The sequence below is a fragment of the Vicia villosa genome, linkage group LG2 (assembly GCF_029867415.1).
Source record: "Vicia villosa cultivar HV-30 ecotype Madison, WI linkage group LG2, Vvil1.0, whole genome shotgun sequence".
NCBI classification, from domain to species: Eukaryota; Viridiplantae; Streptophyta; class Magnoliopsida; order Fabales; family Fabaceae; genus Vicia; species Vicia villosa.
This window is the reverse complement of record NC_081181.1, coordinates 11969860-11994568: the sequence shown is the minus strand read 5'-3', so window position 1 is coordinate 11994568 and position 24709 is coordinate 11969860. Positions and strand designations below refer to the sequence as shown.

General features: G+C 32.8%; 2 long non-coding RNA genes across 2 annotated transcripts; both read right to left on the bottom strand.

Moving 5' to 3' along the window:
- Positions 1-1247: 1247 nt before the first annotated feature.
- LOC131645885 (uncharacterized) lies at positions 1248-1826 on the bottom strand. The gene is made up of 2 exons (XR_009297216.1): positions 1667-1826; positions 1248-1559 (listed from the first exon to the last, which is right to left on the bottom strand). It is a non-coding gene; the product is annotated as an uncharacterized LOC131645885 (long non-coding RNA).
- A 17511-nt stretch (positions 1827-19337) lies between these two features.
- Positions 19338-20131, bottom strand: LOC131645884 (uncharacterized). The gene is made up of 2 exons (XR_009297215.1): positions 19871-20131; positions 19338-19764 (listed from the first exon to the last, which is right to left on the bottom strand). It is a non-coding gene; the product is annotated as an uncharacterized LOC131645884 (long non-coding RNA).
- Positions 20132-24709: the final 4578 nt, after the last annotated feature.

The following is a 24709-nucleotide window of genomic DNA, read 5'->3' as shown; positions in this document are numbered from 1 at the left end:
GAGATATGGTTAGTTTATCAGCTTTGACAAAAAAATTCCTCTCATTTTTTGAAACATGTTCGGTGAGTCATTCCCTATAAAGTAAAGGATGTGGATGACTTACCCCATGTCTGACATGTTATCAATACTTCCCTTCCTATTTTTAGTACTCTCAGTCCCACTTACGAGATGTTAGGATAATGAGTTGAGTCCTTTGACACTAGTTGGGCCTGAGATATAACATAACAGTCCACAGTTCCTCAAGCACGAGGTTCGTAAGAACGAAATGGTTAAGCAAAAGACATGCTTAGGGATGACAAGAAGACCCAAACCCGCAGGGTCCACTCGCACCCAAACCCGACTCAACGGGTGAAAACCCGAGTTGACTGGATTTGGGTTCGGGTTCGGGTGCCACCCGATATTTCGGGTGCGGATTTGGGTAGTGTGAAACCCGCACCCGAAACCCGAAATCACACCCGCTTATATATATATATATATATATATATATATATATATATATATATATTATATATTTATATATATATATATTATTATTATATATATTATATTATATATATATATATATATTATATGTTATATAATATATATATATATATATATATATATATATATATATATATATATATATATATATTATATCATATATATAAATATTTTGTGGAAAGTTGTAGAAAAAATGTATTTTATTACGGGTTCGGGTTTGGGTGAAAAAACCCAAACCCAACGGGTGTGGGCGTGGGTGTTATTTTTCCACCCGAACACCATTTAAGTTTGGGTTCGGGTTCGGGTGTTGATTTCGGGTGCGGGTTTGGGTAGTGCAAAACCTGCACCCGATCCAACCCGTTGTCATCCCTAGACATGCTTGTCCAATATGTGACCTATATATACTTATATAATCTAATAAATACGTCCACAATTTAAATACGTCCACAATTTAAATGTTCAAATCCATTGTCAAATACTAAATTTAAGTTTATACTATATTCAACACAAAATTGATATCAGAAATTCAGAACTCGCTTATTAATACAATTCTATGAGTTAATTCATGATATTAATTAACAACATTAAGTGAAAAAAAAAATTATAACATACAATTATATATAGGCTTTAAAGTAAGATACATATTATTTTTCATTATAACTACTAAAGTTTTTTTATTGGTGGGTTGGTTTTGAAATATGGCGTGATATGCAAGAAATGAATGTCATCATGATATGTCTAAATTTAAGAGAGAATAAGACAAATTGAAATAACACTTTGCTTCATTTTACATTGCAAAGTCATATATGCAACATTTATAAAATTGGGGAAAAATTATAAGGTACTAATACAATAATTTAATGACAATCTATGAGATATCCTATTATAAGGTATGTTACATATTTATCTTTTTTAGCATGAAAATTTAGTCTCCTTATAGCATATTTTGGAACTCTTTTGGGTGGTTCAATGAATTGTAACAATTCCACAACAGTAGTTACCAACGCACTTAATACGCATATAGCTGACCATTGATGTTGGACAATCATCATCTGTTTCACATATAATATGTACTCCTACAGTAAAAAGAGGTGATAAAAAATATTACAATAATATGATAAAAAATTGTGTACAAACTATAAAGTAGAGAAGTAAATTTGAAATGAATGAAAAAATATATTACCATTAAGATGTGCTAAGGAAAGAAATAAGTAATGGGATAGAATCAAAATATATAAAAACATGATCATTTCAGCCATATTTTATCCACTCTGTATGTAAAAATAATTATATGATTTGTTCTCTTTATGTATAAAGTTCATGCTCTCATTTAAATTGTTAAATATTAGCTTTAGCGTTTATGAAGTTGTAAAAGTCGCCCTTTATAAAACTATAATTAATATTAAATACCTCTAAAGTATGTAATGTATTGTGTTTGTCTCTTTACCTCGTCTATTAAAGAGGCCGTGTAATAATAAAGAGAAATATGCTAATCTTGCATGATAGAAACAGAAAAATATTCTCTTTTAGTTTTCCAGTACTCCTAACTTTTCATTATTTTTAATTTTTCATGATAGTGAAGGGACTATTTTATTTATGGGCCATGATAAAGTTATTTGTTGCAATATTCACCATTGGGGTGAGAAAACACACACACACACACACACACACACACACACACACACACACACACACACACACACACACACACACACACACACACACACACACACACACACACACACACACACACACACACACACACACACACACACACACACACACACACACACACACACACACACACACACACACACACACACACACACACACACACACACACACACACACACACACACACACACACACACACACACACACACACACACACACACACACACACACACACACACACACACACACACACACACACACACACACACACACACACACACACACACACACACACACACACACACACACACACACACACACACACACACACACACACACACACACACACACACACACACACACACACACACACACACACACACACACACACACACACACACACACACACACACACACACACACACACACACACACACACACACACACACACACACACACACACACACACACACACACACACACACACACACACACACACACACACACACACACACACACACACACACACACACACACACACACACACACACACACACACACACACACACACACACACACACACACACACACACACACACACACACACACACACACACACACACACACACACACACACACACACACAGTTAAACAATAAAAATGACACACACTATTAAACAATAAAAATTGTGTATTTAATTTTGTAATGTGGATTAAGTTATCCAATTGATTTTAACAATTTTTGAGTGTTTGGCCAATATCGATCTAGTATGGATGCTAGGGCATGGGCACCCTAAGATTCCAAGGTCCCAAACCTGTTATGTGTTTGGAGGCCTTGAACTATCTTTGAGGATCGTTAGGTTGATCCATTGGCCTTGAGTATATGGACAAATGGATTACCTAAAAGCTCATACTCTATACAGCGATGTTAGATGATGAACTTGGACTTGGCCTAGACCATGATATAAACCAACATAATTTTCAAATTGAATTATATATATTTTGGAATAATTATTTATGTTGACTTAAGTTTCAACTAAATATACAAATAACACATATTTTTCTTTAAAAAAAGGATATATATATATATATATATATATATATTATAACATATTTTTTATTTAAATATAATTGAAGGTTCAAGACTCAATCTAAAATTAGATATGAAAATGAGATTTATTTATAAGAATCATTAGAAGTAATTGTAGAATTATGCCTTAAAACCTTAAGTGATGAAGATAAAAAAACATGTTTTGAGATTTTAGAAAATCAAAAAGTCAAAAAGAAGCAAGAATGTCGATAGAAGACACTGGATTCGTGGGGGCGGTCTGATATTGGTAGATAAAAAGTCTGGCCGTCTGCAGCAAAGCTTTGAAGGCGGAAGATGACCAAGAAGCGACGTGAGTCAGGTCCAAAGAGCATCTGGTCCAGTTCATTCGATGTGCATGTATTAGGCTTGGTCATTTTGGTTCGGGGATCAATTCATTGATGGGTTGTATTTTACACTTGTTAAGGATCCTTTAGGTTTTAGAAATTATAAATATGTATCTATATTATTCTTGAGCACACAACCTTTCTTAAAACTTTAGAAGACAGGGAGATATGTTGATAATCCTATTGGAAAACTTAGAGAGGTAAGGGTAGAAATTCCTAAAATTGTCTTCTTGAATTTCGGGAAGTACTCAAAAGTATCTAAGGGAATTGGAAAACACTTCTAAAGACCTTTGACTTGCAGAGTCGACCCTAGGGGTAGGCTACCAAGGCTACCATCTAGGGCCTCAAATTTGATTATATATTTATATGGCTTTAGTTAATTGACTTTAAAAAATATATATTTTATATGTCAATTAAATAATAACACATGTCTAGAATATAGTAAAAACAACCATTTACAATGCGTATTGTTTGATTTGCTAATTTAAAAATCACACACATAGATAAAAAACTTCGAGTTCTTTAACGTGATAGGAAACTTGATATCTAAGTTATTTTTAGTATAATTTTGATATTGTTTTTCAATTATAATTCTTTTAAATAACGAGAAGAGTGTTTAAATTAGTTACTTTTATTATCAATTGAAAATAAAATGTTAAATAAAATTGATTATAATAATTTAATGAGTTTACATCCTAAAAAATTTAAAATTATATTATTTTTATAAAAATATGTTTATTATATTAGAAAAATATAATTTTTAAATTTTGTCTCGGGTCTCGAGATGTGTTGGTTAGCCCCGTTAACTCGTGTGATTTACATATTGAGAGTTGGAAAGGTTGGAAAACACTTGGAAAGAAAATATATTGAGAAACTATTTATAGTAACTTTTTTGTAATCTCTTGTATCAGTTCTCGGAAGTATAATGAATTAGAGAGTTGATCTCTCTCCCCGTAGTAGATTGGTTTGATCGAATTGGATAAAAAAATTCTTTAATTATTTATGCTTTATCTTTCTTTTGGTTGTTATGGATTTGCTTACATTCTTTGGTAGGTTATTTTGTTGCTTGTGGTCATTTATTTTGATTTTTATTGTTCTTTTTCCCACACATCTAACTTTTTCATGTAAGTGAACATTTCAATTTCACAAGTGGCACCCATCATGGGGGCAAATGGTTTTTTTTACAAGTGAAATCGGGTCTCGGACACTATATGACTCTCCCACATATGGTAACAATCCATATGCACTAGTTCGAAATCCCGCCACTAGCCTATCTTAGTTTCATTAGAAACTTAATATTTGTTTCGTACACCGACGAGGGAATCCCCTCCACTAGCCTATCATAATGTCATGGTATTCAGTGGTTTGTTCAACATAATATTTCCTCACTATTTGTATTCCATTATTCATTTAACGACTAGGAGAAACCTTATTTTCGATTACCTATTATTCATTCCATAAGTATTTACAATGTGCTTATTCATTTGATAAATTTTGAACATTTTTTTGCACAACACAATCATACTTGATCCCTATAAGTATACTAAGGGATTGGATACGTAACGAAGTCAAATAGGGGTCTCAGCTGGCATTTGGAGGTGCCAAGTTAGTGGTGCAACACGGTTTGGCCGTGTTAGACAATAAAACTCGTATTGGCTAGCGCCTCCTTTCCCTTGCAACCCGTGAACATTACGGGTGCATTGTGTTGGGTGACACGACCTGTGTTATTCTCAATAACATGGACCTTTTCTTTTGTACGCTTTTCACACCTCTTGTCCCAAAAATACATGCATCAAACACTCATACATCCAGTAAATATGTCTTTCATACTCAATCAACAATCATAGAGCAATTTCTATAATGGAATATTAATCAAATTTATGATCATTGGCCTTAAGTTTCATGCATACTCCATTACTTCTATCCATCACAAGTAGGAAGTTCATACTTACAAGAATCCGTGCTTCTATAAACATGCATAATCACAAGAACAAACACATAAATATTCAAACAAGGAACCATTCAAGAAGCACAAACTAAATCCATCCTATCATGTTAATTTCTATTTGGTTATAAATCCCAAAATTATAACCTAACTAGAACTTGCCTAATTGAAGAAATTATGCAAATTGATGATTGAAGTGTTGAGATAGATGATGACCAATGCTTAATTGATGAAGTTTATTCAGAAATTCACAGGGGATGTCCATATGTAACAATGAATGTGGTGAAGCTTGATGACTTCTCTTCCCATCTTTATCAATTTCGGTTCTCTCTTTACTCACTTCAAGCCCTCTCAATTTTGATTGTAGAAGGATAAAGAAAGTGTGAATAAAATGAGAGAAAATGTTTCCAAATGGGCTTAAGTAATATCTTGAGAAAAGACCCTTTTGCCCTTGTTTTTTAAGTCAAATGTACAAATATTGTCATTCTTGTTTTATTAAGTATATCAAGCTTATTAATCCCTCATTTAATCCCTCTAACATATCATTAGAACCATAATGCTTAGCGCTAGAAGGCTAAGACATTACAGAGGGCGAATATATTTGTGCCATAAATGCAACAAAGGAAGTTGTTTGGATCATGAAATTAATTAGTGAACTTGGCATAGTTCCTAAAATTATGGACCCTATTGATCTATATTGTGATAACAATGATGCCATAACACAAGCTAAGGAGCCTAAATCTCAAAAACGATACAAACGCATACTTAGACGATATCACCTCACAAAGGCCTCTTGCACAACAAAAGTATGATGGCCATACTAGATCTATGGTCCATACAATAGCTAGTTTTTTTAATGAAACATAAAATGTGACTTAGTCATATGTGATCAAGCTTTATTGTAAAGTGGGATAACATTAAATCATTGAAACTATTATATGGATAGACTGATGATCACATCTCATGGATCATGGATAAAGAGTTATCAAGTCTTCACATAGGTATGAATAGTAAGAGTAATATTTATACTAGATTGATCCGCTATAAAACTACCACATGAAATATTATGCAAGTTTCATAAGTTATTCTCATAGTGATAGTGGCGTGTAGTCAATTATGAACCCTAGGTGTGGAGTCAACTACTTTATTACCGATCAAACATTGTCCATAAAAGGATGACCATAAAGATGGTTGATAGGTACTCCACAAATCATGTTGAGGGACATGAGCAACCTAGATGGAACTTTCCTATCATGTATAACCAGATAAATGTATAAGGGTCCAATACTAAGCTGGACAAGAATGATACAGTCTATGCCTTGTGTTCAATATAGACATGATGGGTGTAGAGGTGGCGGGCGCCATCTTCCCAAATCATGGGTCACTCATTGACGGTTAGAGAAACTGCCTGATAACCACCACTTACTCAATGTATGTTTTCTAGTTGTTTTGAATTGCATTTGCACTACTATGTTGGTATTTAGTTTGTTTTTAGGTACATAGAAATTTAAGAGGCGTGTGCAAAGACGCAAAGCAAAACTACCGAAAAAACGAAAGAAGTGGAGCAATTTACACACGAGACGTTGTCTGACTGTTTTAGCCATAACTCCCGATCCATAAATTAGAATGACGCCCCGTTTGAAGCGTTGGAAAGCTAATGCAGAGATCTAGGATCATGGAAAATGTACACATGATGGGTGCCATGTAGAGGTGGAAGACTCCATCTTCCCAAATCATGGGTCACTCATTGATGGTTAGAGAAACTGCCTGATAACCACCACTTACACACATGGCGGGCGCCTAGCCAGGGACGGTGGCCGCCGTCTTCACAAATTTCATCCTACCCAAAAGGAGTTAGGGGCAGTCTTGTAACTCCATGATGTTTTGTTCTTCTATAAATAGGAGATTCTATTTCATTTTATGGCATCCAAGCTTAGTACAACTTAAGCCATATACTTCACCATTTGAAATCTATAATCCTTCACATCGGGGAGGTATAACAATTGTTCTTGTATTGAGTTTGGATCATTTACTTTGAAGTTATTTATCTTTGCGCCATTTATATTCCGTCGAAGTTTATTTCCGCTGTACCAGATTTAAGTCTCCATTTGGAGCAGGTTGTTAATTTATTTTTCCATTACGCTTTATTTATCTTGCCTTTACTTCCTTTCTTATTTACCGCACTTATTTCTCTTCGTCTTATGTTTACTTTCCCACTTAAAACCATTTACATTTTATTAAACATGTCCGGCTAATTTACTAGTGTTGGGATGTGAAGATTGTCAACAAACGACGCTCAATATGTTATCGCTTTAGGATTGCTTAATGGGCTGTTTTTAATTTAAATACAATCTTTCTGCACTTATTTTCATCAGCTTACACGAAAGTGAAGCAGTGAAACATTGGGTAAGATCGAAAGTCGTCTGACACAAAAGATTAAGATTGATTTGGTTTTGGTTAACAAATACCGTGAAAGCACTTTGTTAGTTAATTAGGATTGTTTAATATTTCTAGAAGGAGGTTTTAAACCTATTTACGAAAGCGCGCCGTTTGTAGGTTTAGGATCCAGTTATTTAAGTGAAAGCCTTTAACCCTTTTAAGTTGAAATTTCCAGTTAAAGACACTTTTCAAAGTCAAAAACATTGCCCTGTAGGAAACCTTAACAAAGACAGTTAAAGTATTGTTTGTTGATGTGAGTTACATTCCAGTATTGTTATTTATCTAAATTTATTAAAGTTATTTACTTCATCACTCTTACTCTTAAATACTTATTTAATTTGCCTTAGATAAACACTGTAGCAATCAGTAATGATAGATTTGACTGTTGGTCTATGTGGTTCGACAATATTTTATATTACTTTGATAGGATGTGCACTTGCAGTTAGATTTTAGACTCGCTAAATAGCCGATCAAGTTTTTGGCGCCGTTATCGGTGACCAACTACGTCAGAATTTCGTACCCTATTGTTACACCGTATAGACTAAGGCACCTTTTTCTCTATCATTATGTATCACCAACATTTTCTCTACAATTATCATTCCCAGTATTTTGAGGAACCACAAGATGCTCATAAATCTGACCAAGAAATTATAATGGAGAATTTCCTTGAGACACAAACTCTCTCTAGGATAGAATCCATGATGGAGCGCTTTGTAGTGACACAAACTGTCCAAAATGAATAGTTTAGAAAACAAAATCTCCATATTAATGAAACCCTTAGGCGGTTGAACATTGTGGTCAAGTCCCTAGCGACTCACAACATGGCCTTGGAGACTCAAATCTCCCTGCTTGAACAAAAACCTCTAGGATCCTTCCCTAAGGAGCATGTGGATGTTATAACAACCAGTAGTGCAAGACAAATTAAAAACCCTAAGGAGAGTGGTAATGAGGTTGAGGAAATTTCTGGTAAGAAAAGTGAAATTCTGGTATCGGATATGTGATGTCGAATGAGATGTCACGACACAAATATCTGTTGATATAGTTTATGGAGCAAGATGAAAGTAGTAACGAAAAATAGTGCAGAAAGGTAAAAGACACAAGGAATTGTTTACCCAGTTCGAAATAACCTTCCTACTCTGGGGGCTACCAAGCCAAGGATGAAATCTATATACGGTAGTATCAATTCAAAGCTAAACTCCCCCGTTTACAACTTCTCACTTAATCACTAACCTTCCTGTGACTTCTACCTAAGACTCACCTAGGTATGAGGCCCTCCTCAAATCCCCACAGTCACAAACCGTGACAAACACCACAAACAATTAAAAGTAGAAGGCACTCTTCCAAGACACACAATTCTCAATGCTTAAAAGCTTATGAGAACGACGCTACTCTCCTTGCTTAACAACTTCGAAGATTAAACAACATTCAACACCTACAGGTTTGTGAATGCACAAAAAAAACTCAACTAAACATACTCTGTCTCTAATATCAACCCCACATTAGATCAAATTAAAATTCACAATAAAGGACTCGAAAACCTAATACTCAGTAAGCACAAAACACATAGTCCAAATAAAAAACACACCCCACAATTAGGATTAGCAAGACTTTAAATAGTAGTAGCAGCAGGAAGCAAGATTGGGCTTGGGCCAACAAATAGGGTTCAATATTATTGTAAACACCTCCATAAAATCAGGTCATAATTACTCCAATATTGGTGGAGTAGCTCAAGTAAATTCATCATGGAATTATGCAAACATAACGCACCAACAGACACCTGAAAAACAAAACCCTAAAATAGAATCATAGAAAGCGACACTCAATTCAGTTTCAGAAAATGATGTTATGATGTTAACACATCTGCTATGACATCTTACAGAACATCCCAAAATTATGTTTTACAAAAATTGCTGCCAACACCGAACCTACAAAAAGAGTAGAGATTAGAAAAATCCGCCGACACCACCCGAAAGAGAGGTTGTCGAAGAGGTTGATAAGGAAACACCTTATGTTGTTCCTCCTCCCTACAACCCACCTATTTCTTTCCCAAAAATATTTGTGGAAGCTAGAGTAGACTCTAAATCCAAAAAGTATGTGGAGGTATTGGAAAATGTTCACGTTAATACACCTTTATCAGAGGGACTGCACAAAAAGAGAAAATTAAATGACCATGAAACCAAGGAGATCATTAATGTTAAGAGGGGAATCTTAACCTTTGAGATGGTGGATGAAAGAACTAAACCCAAACTTGAGAAGCTAATAGAGCCAGAACCACCTCCACAAGCTCAGAAGTCCGAACCACCCTACAGAAGAAAGATAAGAAAAGGTGAGGGATATGAAAGATGTCATGATAAGTGGCCATGGAAACCAAAGATTGAGCCGTTGAGCTACCAACGTTAAAAGAAGAGTTGCATGGGAGGCACCCCACGGGTTTTTAATTTAATATTTTTGCTTTTGTTTTAGTTTGTAGAAAATAAAGATATCGATAGCTTGACACCTATCAACTGCATGCAGGCAACTACTGGGGCAGACATTGATCAGGTTTTTATTCCTTTTCCCACTTTTACTAAAACATTGAGGACAATGTTTGGTTTAAGTGTGGGAGAGGAACTTTATCTTTTACTTGTTTTCTAGATTAGATTTTCTGCTTTCTAGTTAGATTTACGACCTTATAGTATTTTTCATGTTTTTTTGGTTAGTTTATCGAGTCATTACATGTACTGTCAAGTCTTTATGCCTGATTTTTGTTGTCTTTTCAACTTCTTCCATTTTCTTGAGCCATACAGAATTTTTTGAACAAAGAAACAATGTTTATTTTGAAATTATGGGCTATTAGGCGAACTTGGGACATGTTATAGAAACGTGAAAAATATCCTGAAATACTGATATCGTGGTAACACTATAAGTCTCTTAATTATAGAGATTGATTTGGATAATTTTTTTGCCTTAGCCTTAGAATCTCACCCCTAATGATTCCTTAAGTATTTTATTCGAGCAGTCGGCACCATCTTAAGCATATTTTACGTAGGAAAGCTGATGAATATAAGTGAATGATCCTAAAAATCTAAAAATTAAATGCTTTATTTAAAAAAAAGGGAATGCACTTATTAAGTTAGGTGACCCTCGCTCGGTCATTTAATCCAACGGCTGTTGAACCTATAAAAATAATAAAATGACTCATTGTTAATTGGTTCAGAGGTATCTGGCGCTGAACTTGGTAGGGTGGATTATGGTCCGATCCCCTGCAACTCCAATTAGGTAAATAAAAAGGGTTACCAAGCTTATGTACCAAAACCATATGCAAAAAGATCATATTCACTAACCGCTCGCCTTATTATGAGTGTGTACAGATAATGGACTTGATGTGATTGCGCTTGAATGAAAAAGGACAGAAAATTGGAAAGTAAATTAGGATTTGGCATATTAACATGATGTAGATTGGTTTGTGTAAGAGAAATACTTATGACCACAAAATGTGGAATGTGTTACTACGATACTCTTGTTTCTGTGACATAATATATGTTGTAGTAACCTTGTTCAAAGTAAATTCGTTAGACCCAGAATAATTGTCATTTAATGATACTACTTACTTCGTTTTTTGCTTGAGGACAAGCAAAGGTTCAGTGTGGGAGATTTTGATGACACGCAAATACATCGTTTATTCAACTTGATTAATACATGTTTTCTAGTTGTTTTGAATTGCGTTTGCACTATTATGTTGGTATTTAGTTTGTTTTCAGGTACTTAGTCATTTAAGAGGCGTGTGCGAAGAAGCAAAGCAAAACAGGCGAAAAAACGAAAGAAATGGAGCAATTTACACACGGGACGTTGTCCGACTGTTTTGGCCATAACTCCTGATCCATAGATCAAAATGACACCCTGTTTGAAGCGTTGGAAAGCTAATGCAGAGATATACAATCATGGAAAATTTACACATGGTGGGAGCCATGTAGAGTTGGCGGGCTCCATCTTCCCAAATCATGGATCACTCATTGACGATTAGAGAAACTGCCCGATAACCACCACTTACATACATGGAGGGCGCCTAGCCAGGGACGGCGGCCGCCGTCTTCACAAATTTCATCCCTCCCAACCAGATTTGGGGGGAAGTCTTGTAACTCCATGATGTTTTGTTCTTATATAAATACGCGATTCCATTTTATTTTATGACATCCAAACTTAGTACAATCTAAGCCATATACTTCACCATTTGAAAGCTATAATCCTTCACATCGGAGGGCTATAGAAATTGTTATTGTATTGAGTTTGGATCATTTACTTTGAATTTATTTATTTTTCTGTCGTTTATATTCCGTCGAAGTTTATTTCCTTTGTACCAAATTTAAGTCTCCGTTTGGAGCAGGTTGTTAATTTATTTTTCATTACGCTTTATTTATCTTGCCTATACTTCTTGTCTTATTTACCGCACTTATTTCTCTTCGTCTTATGTTTACTTTTGCACTTAAAACCATTTATATTTTATTAAACATGTCCGACTAATTTACTAGTGCTGGGATGTGAAGATTGTCAACAAACGACACTCAACATGTTGTCTCTTTAGGATTGCTTAATGGGATGTTTTTAATTTAAATACAATCTTTCTGCACTTATTTTAATCTGCTTACACAAAAGTGACAAATGAACGGGTAGATTATGGAGTCAAATCGGTTCTGAATCGCGAAAGCGACATTTCCTGTTAAATCAATTCTTTTCAAAGTCGAAAACATTGCCTTGTAGGAAATCTTACTAGAGACGGTTAGAGTATTGTTTGTTGATGTGAATTACATTCCAGTATTGTTGTTTATCTGAATTTATTAAAGTTATATACTTCATCACTCTTACTCTTAAATACTTATTTGATTTTCATTAGATAAACACCGTAACAATCAGTAACGATAGATTTGACTCTTGGTCTATGTGGTTCGTCAGTCTTTTATATTACTTCGATAGGCTGTGCACTTCCAGTTAGATTTTAGACTCGCTAAATAGCCGATCAGGACTCGTTAAGGATCTGTTGGATATTAGAAATTATAAATAAGCACTTTATCATTATTTTAATCAAAACCTTCAATACTTTAGATCATGAAGACAAAGTGAAAAGTAAGTAATTCTGGTGGGAAACTTAGAGAAACAAAAGTAGTTATCATTTAGATTGTTTTCTTGGAATTTGGGAAATTCTTAATGGTATTGTTAGATACTTTATGTGCAAATATACTGAGTTAAAAATAGTAGCAAGTGATAAGAAAGAGTATCGATCCCACGAGGATTGGATTGAGCATGATGATTTTTAAGGAAGAAGTTGTAAAGTGTAACACCGCACAATATTTAAAAGATTATTCCTATTAATGTTTTAATTTTTAGTGTGTTTTCATTATTATTATTATTATTAGTATTATTTAAAAAAATGTTATTATTACTATTATTAAGATTATTATCAATAATATGATTAATTGAACTTATTTTAATAAATTATAAATAAAACAGAGGTAGTGGAGGAAGGGAGTTGAAAAGAACAAGGTTAGTAGGGAAATAAAGAAATAATTTGCTACTGCCACACCATAACTATCTATGTTTTTATTATGGGAAGGGTGTGTTTTGCCTTGCTACGGCCGCAATATTAGATACGCCAGACGGTAGCGAATTCTATTTTTTGGTATGAGGCAAAATTGAAATTGGCATAACTTGAGTTTGATAGCTCTAATTTAGGTGGCATCAGCTGTGTTAGAAAGCTAATTTAAAGATATATCTTATGGTAAAGATTCATAATACTTATATGTATGTGCAATACTTTGATTAATAAATGATTTTGAGGTAAAGTGGGACATGGGTCCAATATTTGGTAAAACTATAGGGAGGCCCAAATGTGACAATCAAAGTAAATATGTTTCAAAATAGGAAGGAGGCGAGTCACATGTTTAGAAGTGGGGACCAGTGAAAAGTATGAGGTTCAAAAGTGGGGACCCAGTTTGAATGAATAACCAATGTTAACTGGACAATATCAGTAACAAACCTTTGATGTCCAAATTGGTACCACAAGCATAAAGTCGAGTTGTGAGTCACATTGCAGACATAAAGGCTATGTGAGTTTAATGTTGTGGTGTGGTGTAAATTGAATTTGTGATTAATGATTGTTGTGTGAATGAATTATCTCTGGATAATATTTGTTGTTTTTTATACTACCTTTTCTGATCTTTTGCACCGCTAACATATTTAAGCGTATTCTCACCCCTTTGTAATTTGTTTTGTGTTGTTCCGTATAATTTTATACATATATTCAGGAGGAGTAGGTGTTGTTGTGAGTTGGAAGAGGACTATGATCTATATGTGTTTTCTTTATTGTTTTGCTATCGTTTTAGTTGGAACTATTGTTCTATTATGTAACATCGGAGAACGAGTCGTTAAATTTGTTTGATTTAATGCTTGGATTATGTAATTTAAATGAAGTATTTCAATTTGAAGAGATAAATTGAAATTTGTTTTTTTTATTGAGTTCTGCTGCGAGTTTTTTAAATTATTTGAAAAGAATATGCATGTTTTGTTTGAGTAACATCCTAAATTGGGCATTTAATTATTTTATATTAAGAGTCGTGGTTTAGGGTGTTACATTTAGCATATGGTTTATTCTTGCTCAGGACTGGTGCTTTACCCTACTAGAGCTGTTAGTCCCCTCATTCTCAAGGTTGGAATCCTTGGTTGCTGCACTCTTTTCCATGTCGACTATTGATTCAAAGTTTTTCAGGGGGTGAATACCTAAAAGGTGAGAAATTTCAAGGGGATTTCTCCATCAATTATGCCTTCAAATCTAGACTGAATGCCTCAGCCACGGTCCATATAGTTTGTAAATCCATCTTCTCCTACAAGGATCCCTTTAAGCTACTGGTGTATCGAGCGACTTTCTAAATCTTTAATTCTCCCTATTCATTACACTCAGAGAAACACAAGAACTCATATGTGTATTCTTTCCCTGAACATAATCAATATACATCTTATAAAGAATTTTCTCATACTCCTCTGGTAAAAATCACTCCAGCATCAATTGTTTCATTCTTCGCCAAGATATGTCTGACCTTTTTCTTTGCCTTTGTCCCTAAATAACAAGTTTATTCCGCCATATTGCAGCAGTACTCTTCAACTTTACCGCCACCATCTTAACTTACTTACTCTCGTTGAAGAACTTGTCAATGTTGATCTGCCAATCTAGAAACTCATCCATTCCCATCATTCAAAAAAAAAAATTAAATATTAGCCTTAACTTGATAATCATGGTTATGTCGATTGCATGATCAACTACCTCTCTCTTGTCTCTTAGCTGATTCCCATTGTTGTTGGCGTTCGTCACATGATTTGCGAAATTTGGCATCTGTTCAGTCAATGCAGTTAGAGTCGCGGTAATTTCCTCAAGATATGCTCTGATCACCGGTTGATCCGCTGTGGTCGTCACGCTACGAAAAGAACATGAGAAAACTTTGGATTTTATTATAATGAAAGATGATCCCTATGGATTCGCCAAAGGTCTTTAATTACATAAAACAAAACAAAAAACCCTAATGGACTTTATGGGCCTTTAATCCAAAATAGAATTAAGTAAATAAAAAAAATGCGAAAACAGTAAAAGGCTGAATGTGGGCTAATCCTTATCCGAAAAGGTATAATAATTGTTATTCTGACATCAGACACCAAACTTGTACATTCCTGCCTTTTGACACACGACTTCCTCTTGGATACACACAACTAGCCTTCCTACATCACTTTCATTCTCTTATGCAACATTTTTTTTATTGATTCAACTTGACCATCACAAACCTCTCATACTTTTCAATCAAACCGATACCTTTCCCTCTTCATTTTTAGGAAAGCAGGACGAGTTTCAGATCTCTTAGTAGAAGTTATGAATGATGGTGTTCAATATTCTAGGACACATGAACCTCTTTGTTTTATTGTTCAACTCTCTCTTTGGTAAGCCTCAAATAGCCCTTCTCTCTCTCTCTCTCTCTCTCTCTCTCTCTCTCTCTCTCTCTCTTTCTCTCTCTCTCTCTCTCTCTCTCTCTCTCTCTCTCTCTCTCTCTCTCTCGCATCTCTAGTTCCTTAGTTTAGCCCTTTACTTGTGTTGTTCTTACTAATTGAATGGCTTAAGTAATCACTTCATAATTTTTGATTTATGATTCTTGAAGTTGTTGATTTATTTTCTAGGGTTTTAGTTTTTAGGTTTGTTTTAGGTCTAGTTTATATTAGAATAGTATATTTGGTATAGTTATTTGTAATCAACTCAATGAATCTCAATAAAGTAAATTTACATGATTCAGACATACATCAATAAATAAATTAAATTAAATTCTCTTTATTGTGATTTTGAAATTACATACATGAAATAAGAGCAAAACTCTATTGTGTTTTTCTTGGGGGGGGGGGGGGGGTGGAAGGTTAATTAGAAAATACTGGGTGACTGGTAAATAAGAACAATCACGTTTTCTTTTGGAACTATATTGGTATGGTTTATACATTAAAAAATTTAGAAGCTACATTTCTATACTTTTTTTTAACATAACTGAGGTTCCCTCTATTATAGACGAATTTGATGATTTTGTGACACCATATGAACAAAATGGTAATGCTCAAGCTATTATTTCACTTTTACAAAATCTAGTTTTCTTTTCCTTTTTTATTATTTCTAATCAAGTTATTTCATGTAGAAGGAATCCTTGATGGTGTCATAAAAGTAAGTTATATGCTTTTCTCTTTTCTGTCATATTCTATAGATATACCCATTTCCCTTTATTTTTTTCTTACGTGGACTCACATGAATATTGGCATCTTTATATTCTGGTCTTGACGTTATTTGTTCATCAAAATCCTTGTGGAATGAAGGAGATGGACAAAAAACCAATGAAGGTAGAGGAAAAAGACAGAGATCATGACAAGGATAATGGGGTGAAAAAATGGGATCGTGAACTCTCAGAAAGAATTGTTATATTTCTAGTGAAATCAGATAATTGTTATATTTCTAATGAGGTGAGTAGTGATTCTAAAGTTTAAGATCGAGTGACTTTTTTTATTTATATTTCTAGCCAATTTTTTTATTCCTTAGTATATGAAGCAATCTAAACTTCGAGTGACTTTTTTCCTGATTACATATATCTTCTCCAAGTTTCAAGCATTTTTTCCCTTGTAAATGTAGATCTTTTTATTAAAGATCTCTTCAACTACATCGCGTCTTCTTTTGAGTCTTGGGCCTTTTTTATTTTATCCATGAATTTAACCCAAGGAATAAATCATATTCTCATTTGTAGGTACATGTACTAGGATGGTATAACACACATGGGAGATAACATGATCTGGAGCCAACTCTTTGGCAACACTGTAACAAAATTTCATATTGGCATTAAGCATTCATCTTTACCCGTCTACGATACGACTCAACCATAATTTACCCGTCTAAAATATTTTCCAAATTAGTGTCATCTTATTAGTCACAATCATACCCAGTGTATTCTTCCTCAAAGCTTGCTAGGCATTTGTCTTTCTAATTTGTCATGGCAGTGCTCATTAGATTCGGTACTACTGCACACTATTTTTTTTTGGAATATCAAGTGTGAATATTAGTCCCATATTGGATGGAAAAGAAGATGTTAAAAACTTAATAAGTGAAAAAACCCACAAACCTAATGCCTTAAGGTTTTGGGTTAATATGTGGTTTCCAACTCATTCCAAGTGAGTGTTATAAAGTCTAGTGTGATGATTTTTGGACCCCTTCGTGACCCAACAGTGGTATCAGAGCCTGATTTGACTAGGGCTCCTTGTATTGAAAGTCTTCTTGGCAAGGGTGTTTAGGCGACATGTTTCGTTGAGCCATCCAATGGCGGTGCAAGTAGATATGAATGAAAAAGCTTCCATTTAAGGGGGAGAATACCCATATGTATGGGTTGACTGACACTTGAGGGGGAAATTGTTGGTATATCAAGTGTGACTAGTCTCATATTGGATGGAAATGAAGATGTTAAACACTTAATATGTGAGAAGAACCTCCTCGTGACCCAACAAAAACATGGTAAACATAAAAGATGGAGCAACTAGTGTGCTCACTGCTAAATACAAAAACAATATACATACAGAGACACAATTTTTTGAAACCTAGAACCTCATAGGACTAACCTATTGAACTTTTATATATATATATATATATATATATATATATATATATATATATATATATATATATATATATATATATATATATATATATATATATATATATATATATATATATATATATATATATATATATATATATATATATATATATATATATATATATATATATATATATATATATATTTTTTGCTAACTCCTTCGAGCCATAAAACATTATGTCTATTAAAACCAAATAAATGTAATTGTTTATTAAACATTCATTGTAATAAATTTATTCCATTGGAGTTAGGTTTTTCAAATTTGAATATATAGCATGATTTTATATTTGGGATTACTCTAGAATAGCAACCTTCTAAGTTTGAGGGGGCGGTCTTAAGAACATACTAACGAGGTGGTGGTCTTAAGAACATACTAATGAAAGATATTGTGAAAAAAATGCCCATTGGGTAAAAAATATAGTACACAAATGTTCAAAGAAGCAAAAATAAGAAAGAAAATGATAGGTACCAAAATAAAAGAAAAAGTCTCAAATAGCTCAAGATCGATCTACGAAAGAAAGTTGAATGTGGTAACAAAAAGTCAAACATATGAATGAAGGAATTTAGTACGAGATGTCCGACAAATGGGATAAGTCCTTTGATACTTGCTAGTTGGGTATGTTATATCATAACAATTCACAATCTCTCAAACATGAGGACTATAAAGTCGAAGTGGGTAAGAGAGAGTGAAGACAGTCTAATATGTGACCTATATATTTATATAATCTAATAATTACATCAACAGTTAAAATCAGTCTAACAATTAAGAAAAAGTAAAACTTTGAAAACTAAGACCAAAAAGAAGATTAAAAATTGTTTTAATTTATTTTTCAAGTTCAGTTATACCCTAGTATAGGTGAGTTAATTAATTTTGTTCATTACAATTTCATCCAAGAAAACCTTGATTTCATTACCAAATACTAAATTCATCTCAATATTGTTATCTAGACTCACATAATCGTACGATTCTATGAGTTAATTCAAGATATTAAAGACATTTATGCAAAAAAATTACGACATTAAATTATATATAAGCTTTAAAGTAAGATAAAAAGAATTATTCATTATAACTATTAAATTTATTTTTATTGGTGGGTTGTTTTTGAAATATGGTGTGACATGCATGAATCTAATGTCATCATGACACATTCAAAATTTAGAGAAAATAAAACAAGTTGAATTATACTCTTTGTTTTCTTACCATCATCTTAGATTACAAAGTCATAAATTCAACGTAACGAAAACTTATGGAATATTTTATCATAAGTTATATTACATATATATTTTTTTGGTTTATCACCACCAATTTAGTCTGATTCAGGAGTCAGGATCGAACCGTGGTCCTCCCTACCAAGTTCAGCGCCAATCACCACTAAAGCAACTAAGGATTGATTATCATAAGTTATATTACATATATATTTTTCTAGTATGATAACTCATTCTCTTTTATAGCACATATTTTGGTATTCTCCTAGATCTAATACTTATAGAATCAATTAAGCCGAATAACAAAACTACAAAAATTATCAATGCACTGAATACGCATATAGCTTATCGAAGATGTTGGACAATCAACATCAGCTTCACATTTAATAGGTGCTCCTATAATAAAAGAGATGATAAAAAATATTATGAAAACATGCTAAAAGATTGTTGACAGATTACAAAATAAACAAGAAAATTTGATAAGAAATAAAAAATGGCTTACCCCTAAGATGTGATGAGACAAGAAATAAGCAACAAGATAAAATCAAAATATATAAAAACATGAGAATTTTAGCCATATTTTTTTCGATTTGTTAGTAAAAACAAGAATATGATTTGATCTATTTATAGCATGTAAAGTCCATGCTCTCCATTAAATTATTAAATATTAGTTTTAACACTTATGAAATTGTAAAAGCCCTTTATAAAAAATATAATTAATAGTATATATTGCTAAATTATATTAGTGTATCGTGTTTGCCTCTCTGTCTCACTTATAAAGAGGGTACATAATAATAAAGGGAAATATATTAATCTTGCTTGATAGAAAAATATAATTTGCTCTTTTAGTCTTTCAATAATCCTAACTTTTCATTACTATTTTTTAACCTTTCATGATACTAAATAGACATTTTATTTATGGACCACAGTAAAGTTATTTAATGCAATAATGAATCAGTGGGCTGGGAGCATGTTTATGAGAGCATGTTTATGTATAAGTATAACATATTGTAAGAATTTGTTATAGATTATAATTCACATCAAATACATATATAATTCATATTAATTTACAAAATAATTTTGCATTGAATGTAAATTAATCTGGCCGTACCTTTCTATAACTAGGTAATGCAATCAATCTAATTGCGGGTGAATTAGGTTTACAATTTTTTTTCTCGATTTTTCGCTAAATTTCTTAACCTTTTAAATATTTTAGGAAAAAAAATAATAGTTGTGTTACTTATTAAGAATATAAATGCATAATTTAAAAGTGCATAAAATAAATGACACGATGATTTATCCTAGTTCCCCTTACCACTTTTTACCAATACACTATGATGAAGAAGCAATGCGTTTACTTTAGTGATAATTATTTGAAGGATTTATTGATGGCTTGAATTCCAATATAACACTTAAGAAATGAACTTCTTTTTCTTAATATCACATAATGCTCGTATTCTAATTTGAAACTTTTATGATGTTTGAAAAAATAATATACCGATGAACCCTTTAAAAAGAATGTTTGAATTGTGTAAAAATAATTTTTTAAGAGATTAATTCATTTTTTGGTGTATGATAACTTACATGCACTTTTAGAAACCTCTTCGAGTGGATGCGTAAGTTTGAAAATGTTCCATGAAACTTTTCTATTTAAAACAAATAACTTGGTTGATTGCCTCCTTTCATGTGGTAATTGATTGGTGATAATTGATTATCACAGACCCAACATTCAAAATTTTAAAATTTTAAAATTCGTAATCGATTTTCACTGATCGATAATGGATTACCACTAGATAGTAATCCATTATCACTGCTATTTCTTAGAAAAATAGAGCTTTGTCAGCATTGCTGTAGGGGTTTTGATGCATGATTTTTAAGAACTTTGTACATGTAGTTTGAAAGAGACTTTTGAGCCTTCAAAGTGATATATAGAATGAATTATTATATTTTAAAGCTTAATACGTTTAACCTAAAATTTGAAAATCTTTGCCAATTATTTTTTATCAATCATTGTCTTCATTTGTTGCTTTCTTTATTGTCTTTATCTTTATCTTTTTTTTGTTGATGTATTTGTCTTCATCAAAACCCTAGCCAAGGTCAAGGAGAAATTCTTCTTCATAATATCCCCTCTTTTATAATGACTAACATCCTTTGAAATTTCTTGTTCACCAACGAGTTGCTTCAATATTTATGAATCTTGCAATTTGCGCAACAACTAAAACCCTTATCTTGTATGTATCCCATTGTATTTTATAATTTTAGACGTCCCTGTCTTTCCTGAAAATATCGTGAACATAACAAGAATAATGCCCTACTATTTCTCTCCCTTTTGACATCATCAAAAAGAAGAAAAAAAATAGAATAACCAAGGGAATATAATGAGAAGGAAATAATACAATTTATATAAATACAAATTAATCTAGAGGTAGTGATACATAGGGGTGGGAATAGGCCAGGCCGGCCTACAGGGGCCTACGGCCCAGCCTACATAGGCCTAGGCCAGGCCAGGCCTATTTAATAAAGAGGTCAGGCTTAGGCTTTTTTAAAAGCCTATTTTATTTAATAGGCCAGGCTTAGGCTATTAAAAAAGCCTATAAAGCCTTATAGGCCGGTCTATATTTTCATATATATTAGAGATATGTTAAATAAGTTGGTTCATGTATGCATATATATTAAAAAAAAAAGCTATATATATATATATATATATATATATATATATATATATAACAAATGCTAAATAGGTTCACTTATATATGTAAATATAGGTCGACCTACAAGACTTCTTAAGTTATACAGATTAATTGAAAACTTTAATAAGATACAGGCTTTTTAAATAGGCTTTCAGGCCAGGCCAGGCTTTTAAAAAGGCCAGGCCAAGCTAAAAAACTGAGCCTATGATAGGCCTTAGGCCAGGCTTAGGCTTTTTAAGTTTATCGTAGGCCAGGCTCAGGCCTTCTAAAGCCTAGCCTAGCCTAGCCTATTTCCACCCCTAGATACATATTTGGTTTGAATACCAATTAAGGATATAATAATTAGCACCAATTAAACTAACATATTTTGAAACAGAAACTCTTCTTCAAAATGTTGATTGAAAATATCTTAGATTCAAAACATATAATCTTACCAATACTATTTATCTTTCTAGGTTGAACATTATCACACATCTTTCTTGATTGAAACATAATTACATGCATTGCTAGTTTTTGATAAAGATAGTCTTTTTGATTTACTAGAATTTTCAAATTTATAATATCCTAATCTACTTTTATCTTTAGAATATCTCTAATTACTTAAAAACCTATTCAATCCATCTCTGCCTTTTTCATAATTTCATATAACTTGATTTAGTTCAACAATTTAAGATTCAAGAGATGCACAATTATTGCATGTTAAATAACTTCCTTGAATGTCTAATTTAGATTTTTTATATCTCATCTTGCATGCTTTTAGATTTACTTTCTAAATATGAAATTATTTTCTTTTTTTAGCACATAATCTAGAAAACTTTAGACGTTCATTATGGAATCATTAAAAGCATATTATAATTCACCATAAAGAGATTTATCACTTGAGTCAAAATTACTAACCTCTTCATCATCATCATCATCATCATCATCATCATCATCATCATCATCATCATCAGAATGATATGAAACCATAATAGATAGATGTTATTGTTCTTCATTTTTAGAACTTATACTCATATCATTGTCTTCCCAAGCAATGTATGCTCTTCTTGACTTTCTATCCTTCTTGTTGTATAATTTATTCTTCTTTGGAAGAAAAGTACAATAACTCTTATTATGTCCTTGTTTTCCATAGTCAAAGAGAGTGACCTTTTGTTTTGAAGTTGATACTTCATTAACCTTCTTTCCTTGACCAATTTTCATTGTCTTGTTCTTTTTCAAGAATTTTTCAAACTTCTTGACTAGTACTTTTATATCTTCATTATCTTTTACTTCACTTTTAGATTGAGATTCTTCTTCTTGATCATGGTCATAATTTTTTACTTTTGTATTTAAAGTAAGAGATCTAACAGTATGTTCACGTTCTTCATGCTTTTTCAATTGATCAAATTCCATTTTATGTTTTTGTATTTTTCCAAACAATGTCGCCAATGTCATCTTAGATAGACTTTTCTTTTATGAAATCATTGCCACTTTCGGATTCCATGCCTTATTTATGGATCTAAGGTCTTTTAATTTTTTTATTGTTAATGAATATTTTTCAAAGAACGATTACATGGTTTATCAAATGGGTGAACCTTTTTTATGCAGATCTAGAATCTTTTCTCCAGGTAGAATTCTACATATCTAATATCCTTAAGATAGAGTGTTTAGTCTAGACCGGGTTTCTTCTTCTGTTCATTTGTGTGTGATTTCCAAGGTTTTCCCATGTTTCTTTAGCGGTTTGGCACCCTAAAGAATCCGTACATCCATAAGGCGGATGCTATATTGGTTTAGGCCTTTTTATCATATTGAACTTTCTTGATATCATCTTCATTCTATGCATTTTAAGGTTTTAATTGATTTACACCCTCAACAATTGTACTAGGAAGGAAGAAAATATTTTTGAAAGCTATTCAAATGTCTAGACCTTGTGACTCAAGGAACATCAGCATTCTTATTTTCCAAAAATTGTAACATTTACCGGTAAAGCAAGGTTTCCCATTTATGCAAGTGTCTTTTCCTAAGAATGGTTTAGTGGAACCCATGTTTCTCGGATCTAGGAGAAAATCACTCAACTCTTGCTCTGATGGAAGTTGTAACTATGAGACCCAACCTAGGGGGGGGGGGAGAATTAGATTAGCTAATTTTTATCATTTCTAAACTTGTTAATTTTTTCGGAAGAGATAATGGTTATGTTACTTGTTAAGAATATAAATATAGAATTTTAAAGTGCAGAAAATAAATGACACAATGATTTATATTAATTTCCCTTACCAACTTAAGGGTGTAACTATAGAGTGCAACCTAACTGAGGTGTGAATTAGGTTTTATGAATTTTTCTCGTTCTTAAGTGATGATTATTTCCTTTTTATTTTTCCAGAAATATGATGAAGAACATAGAACAAAAAAGAAGAAAATTTAAGTGCATAGAAGTAAATGACTCAAGATATTTATCCTAATTCCCCTTATCATCCAAGGATACATCTAGTCCCTTCACACCTTGAAGGATTTTCCACTATGTTATATCTTTGTACAAGCCTCACACTAAGACCACTATTACAATAATCAAACATAAACACCAAACATATGGTGGACTTTGAATTAACCTAATTCAAAGGACCTTTTTGACAAAGATAAAAATTATGATGCACTTTGAATCTCCCCGAATCAAA